This window comes from Rhinolophus sinicus, chromosome 17, assembly GCF_057876585.1.
Source record: "Rhinolophus sinicus isolate RSI-liver-muscle chromosome 17, RSI-T2T, whole genome shotgun sequence".
NCBI lineage: Eukaryota > Metazoa > Chordata > Mammalia > Chiroptera > Rhinolophidae > Rhinolophus > Rhinolophus sinicus.
Genome location: NC_142517.1, coordinates 140,926,140 through 140,936,523, shown reverse-complemented (window position 1 = coordinate 140,936,523; position 10,384 = coordinate 140,926,140).

Here is a 10,384-nt window from a genome sequence, read left to right as displayed (position 1 = left end):
TGAGACCACAGAATGTAAAGAATGATAGTCTCTTTCTACTTGTAAATTATATGGAAATAAAATGTTGAATGTAGCATTTTTCAAATATGATCTTCAAGCAATGACATATAACATTTTAAGGGCAGCAAAAAGTTTAACCTTTAGAACAAATAAAACAACATGAGCAATAAGCATGTAACTTCAGAAGGGAACACATTACTTTCTGGCAGCCCTGCTAACAATTGGCTACTGCAGATTGTGCAATTCTTCCAGTAATATGACTTCTCTATATGCTGGGTCTGTTAAAGTCTACAATCCGGAAACTCTAGACATTTTCTGGGAATTTTTCACTATTAATTTTTTTGGGGGAGTCCATATGAAAGACAAAAACATGTAGAATATCAATATACATATTTTGATATTTTACAAATAATCCAGCAGACTATTACAATTGATCAACACATTTAGAATGGGTCAAGTAGAAGTGGACAATTTCTTAGAAAAGGAAAGCTCAAAAGGGCAACATTCTAAGTCACTAACCTAAAAGGGGGACCAAGAATGTAGCAGAAAAGAGACTGTGGAATACACAGGTTAACATAATTTTGGAGACTCTAAAACAGACTCCTCAGAGAATGCATAGGTATAATCCATATTCAGTGAATTCTCTTTCACAATTTGAGTACACAGTAGCAAGGATATAATTTATTGACTTTAACATTATAGTGAAAAAAAAAGAAAAACCTTCTTCTGATCTGACCTACAGTGGAAACAAATCTAAGGTGGTATTACAATGTTCTTTATAGATTGTAAATTAATAATTAAAACATTATGTGGTAGTTATAATAGACTAAGGAGTTTTTACATTCTTTATATATTAACATATTTGATAAGATGTGTCAATAAGGTGTGTGTTACATATTTTACAATGAAGAAACTAGACGCAGAACTGAGATGACTTGCCCAGGTTCACACAGCTAAAAGTGTACTTTTGGATTTGAGCTTAGGCAGTATGTCTGTAGGGTCTCAGCACGTAATACAGCTTCCCTTGATTCATAGTCCCTGAAAGTCATGTTAAAAATCAAGTAGTCCAGCCCTCTAATCTTACAGATGAGGAAACTGAGGCTCAGAGAGATGAAATAATGTTTGCATACATTTGGAAGTTAGCAGCAGAGCCAGAAACAAAACCCTGATTTCATTAGTCCCACTTGAGAACTCTCAACTCCATTCTTTTTTTCTTGAAAAAGCAAATAATAGTTAATAATGCCTTTAAACATTCATAATTAGATCATTCTGTCTCTTCTTTGGTCTAAACACAGTTAGTCAGTTGAAGAAAAACTAACTAGAATTGTCATTGCCCACTTAGCGGGAGATGAGGTATATGCCATTAGCCAAATGACCCAGAAGCAGCTGGGAGCTCAGACAAACAAAGTACTCCTTTCCTCAAAATTCATTTTCCCTGGAGACTACATTTCTTACAAGAAGTATCCCTTTGAGTACTTGTTTGGAATAAAGAACACAACTTTGTTTTATCCTTCCTCCCTCAATCTCTGTGTTTCTTTGGGGGAAATGGAAAAGGACTAGATTATTAAACTCTTAGAGTAGCTTCTTCTTTTTCCCCTCATGGTGATGTCTTAACCTTTTTTTCCCCCTTGCTTGATAACATATCCATCAGGTGGGCGCAAAGGTAGAAAGAGGAATTAAAACTTCTGTATTTCAAGGAAAGTCATATCAGAAACTTACGTTTACTTGTGACTCTGTGGGCTGTTATCTAAAGAATGCACTTATGTGAGGGGCCAGTGTCAGCTATAGACCCCTGCAGGCCACTTGACCAAATAGAATGGATGCTGAGGCTTCGGTACCATAGAGTAGTGTGGCTCAATGAACTCTTGACACAGAGTCAAGAAATATGGTATGCGTAGAGCACCTCAAAGATCCCTTGGGTTATGGAGGTGAAACAAGATGAAACTGGTGGTGAGATGGACACCTGGGCTTCGGGAGCTTTATATCAAAGTTGAGGGACTTGTCCCAGTATCATGTAGGAGCTGGTGAGCCACTGAAGGTTTTAAAGAAGAGGAAGCTGGGAGGGTTTGTATTTTGAATGGAGAATGCTGTCAGCATTTGTGTGAAGAGGGCATTTCAGGAGCAAAATGATAGCAGTAAGAAAACCCAGTACAGGCTGTGGTAGCAGTCCAGAAAAAAATGATGAGAATTTCAAGTAGCTAGCGATAGACATTAACAACCTCAGGCAGAGTGAAGGGTCAAGATGACCCCCAGATTTCTAACACCACTCAGTAGATAGATAGTGGCACCATTTACTGAGCTAGAGAACACTAGAAAAGTTGAAGTATTGTAGTGGAAGTTGTAAGTTCACTGTTGTGCTGTGGTTTTGAGGTACTTAGGGAGACATCCAGGTTGACATGTCCAGTTGTCAGTTAAATGCTGAGGCTGAAGGCTTAAGGATAGATTTCTGATGGAGATAAAAACTTGGGAGTCCCCCATGGGTGACAGCTGAGGTCTGAGTTGGGGTAGGCCTGGACGAACATGCACAGATAAAAAAAAAAAATGGTGTCCAAAAATAGTAACTTGGTGAGACTGATATTAAGTAGGTAAGTAAAGGAAAGGAACCCAATTCACAGGCACCTTTACTTCACAGGTGAAGAAGGGGATCCCAACAGAAATTGAAGCCAGAGAAGGCAGGACTTTTTATTGTAGGATATAGATGCTAAGCCCAAATATTTTTCTATCTATGTCTTGTCCAACGACCATGTTGTCCATCACATTGAGAATTCTCCAATGACTTCCTCCCTTAGGTGTTAGACCCTATGACTCATTCATTACAGGTTACACCACATCACCGCTTTGCATTTCCATGGTTGTGGGTGCACCAAATAGAATCATTTCCATGATTGATATAGAGATAATGTGTGTTGTGTACAAAAAACCCTGTTAAGTGTTTCTAAGAAAATGTTTTGAAGGAGCTCAAAGATACCACTTCTAAACAAAAGCTGGGTGCTGTTTGAATACGTTATGGAATGCTGCCGGTCCTCATTTCATGGCTTTTTATTTAGATTGATAGAATGAGATCGAAGTGGCGTCCAACAAAGTAGATTCATAAATGAAATGTCTCCACAGCAAGTTTTACAAACTGGACAGTATGATACTCCACAAAGCCTATTCTCAGTTCTTGTCATTATAAAGATTTATAAGAAATTGAACTATAATTGACATTCAGTATCCTATCAATTTCAAGTGTATATCATAGTGATTCGATATTTATATACATTATGAAATGATCACCACAGTAAGTCTATTTACCTTTAGCTTTTGAGATTGCAATTTAAGTAGCTAATATAACACACATGCAAATCATGTTAGATATTTGGCATACCAAAGGGGAAATAAATACTTAAAATGTTAATTTTGGCACAACTGTGGTCACTGGCAGATAATGTTCCTCAGTTTTGGGTGCCTGGAGTTCTCCTGGAATCCTCCTAACTAGCTTGTTTTTGCCACCTGTTTTCTATGTCAAATTTGATGTTCTGTGTAAAAGACATGGGCTATTTCTGGTAGGAATTAAGTGACATAAATATTTTACAAAAATACCATATAAACATCTCCAGTATCATTAATCATGCTGTCATCAAACACACCCACTTTACTAAAGAATTCACAGGAAAAAAAAAAACACAAAAACTAACATGACCTTCCTAGCACAGAAAGTCTAAAAATAGAGTCAGGTCAAGGCTTCACAAACACATTGTTGCCTAGTTAAATGTCATTCTATCTTTGGCCCTTGCTCTTAAATATGAAGGTTCCTCTGAAACCCTGCAGGAATGAGAGCACTGTCCAATTTAAATTACTTTCACATTTCCTATTTCCAACCTTTTGGATGATGTCTGTGGCCATAAGCTGGATGCTTCTCTCCATGAGTGTCCATCAATAAACACGCTATCCTGAGGACTAGACATTCAACTTCTCTATACCTCAGTTTCCTTGATTGCAAAAGCAGAAAAGAACACTTGATATGTGTGATAATTATTACCTATGGAACTGCTTTGGAGGGCACATGAAGTGACTCACCCATGTCATTGGTTCTGTGTTCAGTTAAATTGTCCCCAGTGTCCTCAATTACCCAAAGCATTTGGCTCCTTGGGTCTGTCTTAGTAAAAAGCTGGAGAGGTGAAGTGAGGAGGGAAGACGTTTCTATTTGTTTCTTAGCTAAGCCATGAATGCATTACTGTAGCTTTTGGATGGCCCTTGATGTTGAACTCAGGATCCATTCCCCTACTTTTGCTTGTTTCCCAGCTGTGATAATTTACGCATCCTGCTGTTCTATGTAGGAAAGACTTCTTGGACATTAGTGCGAACAAAGAAAAGAAAATGGGAGGCATTATTATATTTTTACAAAATAAATGTCATTTGAATTCAAGGTAGTGTTGCGGATATAAGAAATCTTCAGATGAAAGCATTCACTCCGGAAAAACAGTGTCCTATTTCTGTTCAAAGCACCTCAGGTGATCTCACCTGTCAAAATGATGAAGTTATTTATTGCCATTCAAGGACACAAATTTGAGTAAACTCAAATTGTCCCTCCAAGTGGTACTCATATTACAGTGATAGTTTTGCCTGTGATATTAAATAGACCCAGAGGCTTTAGTTCCACAGGGGAATATTTATTTTGACATCTAAAAGATGCATTTTCATTTGTGACCGAAGAACATACTGGACGGAATTAACAGTTTTTATTTCCAAAGTGCTATACAACCTACCTTCATACTGTCTATACAAACTGGCTCGATATTCTTCTCAGCGGTATCAAATTTATAGCCAGAGGACCTCAAAGAGTTCAGTGATTATTTTTAAAGGCCAGGACATATAGTTTCAGCATGCGCTGTCAGTCCTATGTTTAGCCCAGTCCCCCAAGGTGAGTTTCGCTGTTTTTCATGCAGGAATGCCTGCCCATTTGCTTCAGAGACATTTCTAGGGCCTCACTTCTTTAGGCAGGTTCATGACCCGGTTTCAAATAATCACATTGCTATCACTGGTGGGAAAGGCTGTTTATTCCATAGGTGGCACTCCGTTTACTCTGAAATCACTCGAAGCTTAGCCTTTTCAAACATCAGGTGAGAAATTTTGCATACTTGATATACTGAAAAACCATTTAGAGGAGACTTTCAGGCACAGTTGTAAGAAAGGCCAATTTGTGAAAGGAAGCTGTCACCAAGCTGAATAGCAATTGTAAATATTTAAAATATGTTCTAGGGAAAATACAGGGGCCAGGAAGATGTGTGACGGCCAGTCTTCTAATGAGCCCCAAGAAAAGATACTGTGCTCTGGGTTTTATTGGGTTTGTTAGGGACTGTAGCAAAGGCTGAAAAACTAAGGCCAGCATTTATTGTGTACCCGCACTATTCTGGACACATTACAAAGTGCTTCACATAATTGGATTATATCATTTGTGTGTCATTACCACCAAATGATTGGATTAGTTTTAAGATAGGGTAACTGAAACTCAGAGGTGTTATGCAACAGTAAGGTTAGGCTTTGCAATTGGAAGTACTTTGATTTGAAACCTCCTCTATGCTCCTAACCTACAGGTAACACTGCCTCTAGACTCAGCAGAAGGAAAGCGAAAGGAAGGGGTAAAGGGCTAGTTTCTCTCCAGGGAGGGGCACTAAAGGTTGAATATTCTAAGTCTATCAATGCAAGCCTGGCTTATTGCTGGTTCCCAAACAAAATGTTGGGTACTTGAGAAAGGGTTAGAATTAAACTGGATTAAAAACCTGTCCCATGGCTGATAATTGGGAGATTTGCACCCAACATGGGTGTTGTCTCTTGATTCAGGCAATGGTTGACATACACAGGTAAATTATATGCTTTACACCTTGTAGGGTGATCACGTGGTTCCTCGGACGTGCAGGTCAGAGAGGAAGAGTCAGGATAGGAATTTTGTGTCGGAGCCTAGAAGGCTTCATTTACAGCTCGGCGGGTCAGCAGTTTAGATAGGACCTCACCAGCTCCTGACACTTGGGACAACAAATTCCATTCCTCCTTCTCGAGTTCACTCTATGGAGCAATCTCTCTGGATGTTTGTTTCTCTCTTGGTACTTAAACCTGCCACAGAATTCAGCTTTGGCCTGTGCTGCCCTGATTGCCTTCAGTTCCCGGTTGCTAGGCTGGTATCTTTCCTCATTAGTTCCCGCTCCTTGGCTGTGTTTGGCTTTGCCTGCATCCCGTGTACTCTCTTGCTTTCCCTGTGTCACCACCCCCTCAGCTTGGCTCCACTCCCTCCCATTTTTCAGTCCAAAGGTCTCTGGTGTGTTTTGGGTTTTGTTTTTTCACTTTCTATGAACAGGTCCTTGCTGCCCCCTTCTGGCTTAAAAGGTATTAACCCTTCAGTTTACAGACCAAGGGGTGAGAGTCAAACCCGGGTGTTAGATAACTGGGTCACTCCCATAGTCTTGCTACTTGGAGATCAGAAGAGATTCTTCTTCTTCTCCTTCTCCCTCTCCCTCCTCCTCCCCTCCCCTCCCCTCCCCCTCTCCATCCCCCCTTCCCCTCCCCCTCCCGTCCCCTCCCCTCCCCCTCCCCTCCCCCTCCCCTCCCCCTCTCCCCTTCTTCTCCTCCTCCTCCTCCTCCTCCTCCTCCTTCTTCTCCTCTCTCTCTCTCTCTCTCTCTCTCTCTCTCTCTCTCTCTCTCACACACACTTTTCTCCATTTTTTTAACTATTCTTTCACTAATAAGTATTTCTGAGGGATTAATCAAATTACCAATACTGGTTATATACCTTAGATTTATAGTCTACCTTAGATTTATAACAATGAGAACTCTTCTTTTCCTTTTATTTTAAACATGAAATCTGTTTATCTTATTAATACCATATACATGCTCAATATTGAAAACGTGTATAACACTGATAGGCATAGAGAGAGCAAACATCACTTGTAATTCAACTACAACAGATAGTAACCATTAGCATTCTGGTGTTATCTGTACCTGTCATTTATATGATTCTATATACTTCCTCTTAGCAATATGTAATTAGTTATTTGGGTCCTTTTAAACACTACTGGCCTCCTTTCAGAGGTAACCATATTCCAACTTTGTTGGGGGGGGTCTCAAACTGTCATAAGATTACAAGCATCTGCAAGGCAGATTTCAGATATAGGAACAGAAACTTTCTCTGTAGTCTCCTTACACTGTAGGATGCTGGGCTCTTTATGCTGTGACGTTCAATAAATGTGGTTGACTGGCTGTTCTAAGTTCATGATGTGTTTTCCAAAATGGCAATAAAAATGATAATGAAATGTTAACTTATTCGCAGCTACTAAATTCCTAGTACCAGGAACATCATAAATTGTCTTTTTGATGATCAAAACTATTTGACCATAAATTTCAATTAAGTCAGAATAACTGCTGAATTTCTTTCCAGATTTTTTTTATCCTATATGTTTCCAAAATAACTGTATTGTGACTACATTACCTTACAACTCATCAAAGCATAAGAGAAAAACACGGTATATGTTACAGTGGTATTGGGAAGTAATCACATTCGGATGAATTATTCTATTATAAAGGGTATTTGAAGGAGCATTTCACCCCAAAACCCATACTGTCAATAACTCATCTGTCCATCTTGCCTCCTCTCTGGCCATAGTGAAGTCAACTCATGCATATACTTTTCTGTAAGCTAAAAAGTAATGAATAGGCTCAAAATCAAAGCCACATACTAAAGGAGTGCTCAAAATCATCAGCCCTAATGCTATCCAATTTTTGTTAATGCTTCTAGCTTATAGAAGCTGGTAAGGTTATCTATCTCAGGTCCAATAATTCCCTGAGCCTGAAGGAGAATCTGTGTAAAGGTCTGTTTTTTAGTTACTGCAAGGGTTAGGATTGACATGGGAGGGATCGCTTCACACAACCCTTTATCTACTAGTGGTTAAAAGCAAGAAAAAATGTTAAATTAAGACTGGATTAAAGAAAACACTTAATTTACATGACCTTGTTCACATTTAAAGAAAATAGTAAAAAGAATAAGAACATACTTTTAAAAAAAAATTACTAAACTTTCTATTTCAGGGCAGCTTTAGATTCATAGCAAAAATGAGCAGAAAATACAGAGTCTTATTATACACTGCCCCCACCACACACAATCTCCCCTACTGTCAACATCCCACTTAAGAGGATTGCATTTGTTACAGTGGTTGAATCTGCACGGACGCATCATTAACACCCAAGTCCATAATTTACTTTAGCATTCATTCTAAGTGTTCCATGTTGTATGAGTTTGGACACATTTATAATGAATGTACTTACCATTATAGTATTGTGTAGAACAGTTTCACTGTCCTAAACTCCTCTGTTCTGCATATTCCTTTTTTGCTCCCTCTCTCCAACCTTGGGCAAGCACTAATTCTTTTACTGTCTCCATAGTTTTGCCTTTTCCAGAGTATTGGAATCATACAGTATGTAGCCTTTTCAGATTGGCTGCTTTCACTTAGCAATACACATTTCAGTTTCCTCCATCTTTTCAGGGCTTAAGAGCTCATTTCATTTTAGCGCTGAAGAATATCCCGTTGTCTGGATGGACCACAGTTTGTTTATCCATCACCTACTGAAGGACATCTTGGTTGCTTCCAAGTTTGGGCAATTAGGAACAAGGTTGCTATAAGTATCCACGTGTGAACATAAATTTCTAAGTTTTCAACTCCTTGCTTTAAACCAAGAAGTATGATTACTGGATTACATGGCAAGAATATGTTTAGTTTTGTCTTCCAAAGTTGCTGCACCATTTTGCATTCCCACCAGCAATAGATGAGAGTTCCTGTTGCTCCACAGCCTCTTCAGTATTTGGTGTTGTCGGTGTTTTGCATTTTGGCCATTCTAATAGATGTGTAATAGAATCTCATTGTTAATTTGCAATTCCCTAATGATATATTGCCATCTGTATATCTTCTTTGTTGAGGTATCTTCTCAGGTCTTTTGCCCATCTTTTATTTATTTTTTTCTTATTGTTGACTTTTAAGGGTCCTCTATATATTTCAGATAACAGTTCTTTAAGAGATGTGTCCTTTGCAAATATTTTTCCCCAGTCTGTGGCTCGTCTTCTCATTTTCTTGAAGAGCATGCTTTTAAAAAATGCTTTCTTTTCACATTTTGTTCTATGGATGACCAATGCAGAGAGCTCTTCTTAACACATGTAGAAAATAATTGTTTAATCAGAGAAATTGAATAAATTATATTTGCCTGATATTTTTGGTTCTAATTCCGGAAACTTAAAATGCACTGTGATCTGTAGATGCTCAATATCTAGCTCTTCCTTCTCTAAATGTTAAGTGTGTGTGACCTTGCAAGAAAAAATATGGCAAAGAGACTTTTTAACATTATGTCTAATGCATCTGAACGTATTGCTTTTCTGGCGTATTATTTCCTATTCAGGTTCAGGAATATTTCTGGCCAAGGAGATCCAGAAGTATATATATATATATGTATATATTTTTTTGTATTGCAGATAGGACTACTGTGACAAAGCCCAAGAAACTGAGATTAAAAATATAAAATATAGTATATTTCAGTTCTCTATCCAACATTCTCAAATATCTTACAAACATTAGTGGAAAAGATATCATGTGATATTCTCCTTAGGGTAAAACATGAAAAATAAATGTTCGCTTCTGTATTCTGGTACCATACAAAATATTTTTAAAAAACAGCTTTACGAATTTATTTAAAAATGCTGTCTGTGCTATATCCTTTTCTTTTTCTCTCTTCTACCCTTTCTTAGATATTTTCTCAATGTAGCTGAAATTTATCTTCAGTGTTTGAATTCCGTGTAATTCTTTGTTTACTCTCTACTTGGTCATGAGAAAGAATGATGAGGATGATAAGGTTAGAATTTTATAAAAGCTATATATAAAATTTAATTATATACATTGAGTGTATTGGGCTGTTATGTAATCTCTTTATACTTTGATTATATAGGTATACTTATAATTTCAGAAGTATTCATACAATTTTAGATTAGATCAGGTAATCAAGCTGAGTCAGGTTATTCCAGTAAATACACAGATGTACATGCACATAGTATCCTTTTGATTACTAAATGTTCTATTATTATGCACACATAGTCTCTCTCTCTCTCTCTCTCTGTCTCTCTCTCTCTTTCTTTCTTTCTCTCTCTCTCTCTCTCTCTCTCTCAGTCCTCCTCTCTCTTCTCTTGATAGCCCTGCCATTTGAAATGTAAACATAGACACTGAGAAATTCATGATAAAAGATACTAGAGAAACATGACCTCTCAGCAATCATAACACTCAATAAGAGTGTTGTCTATATTTCCATTTCATCTTTTATATGATAAACACAACAATCTCTCTCTCTCTTTCTCTCTCTCTCTCTCTCTCTCTCT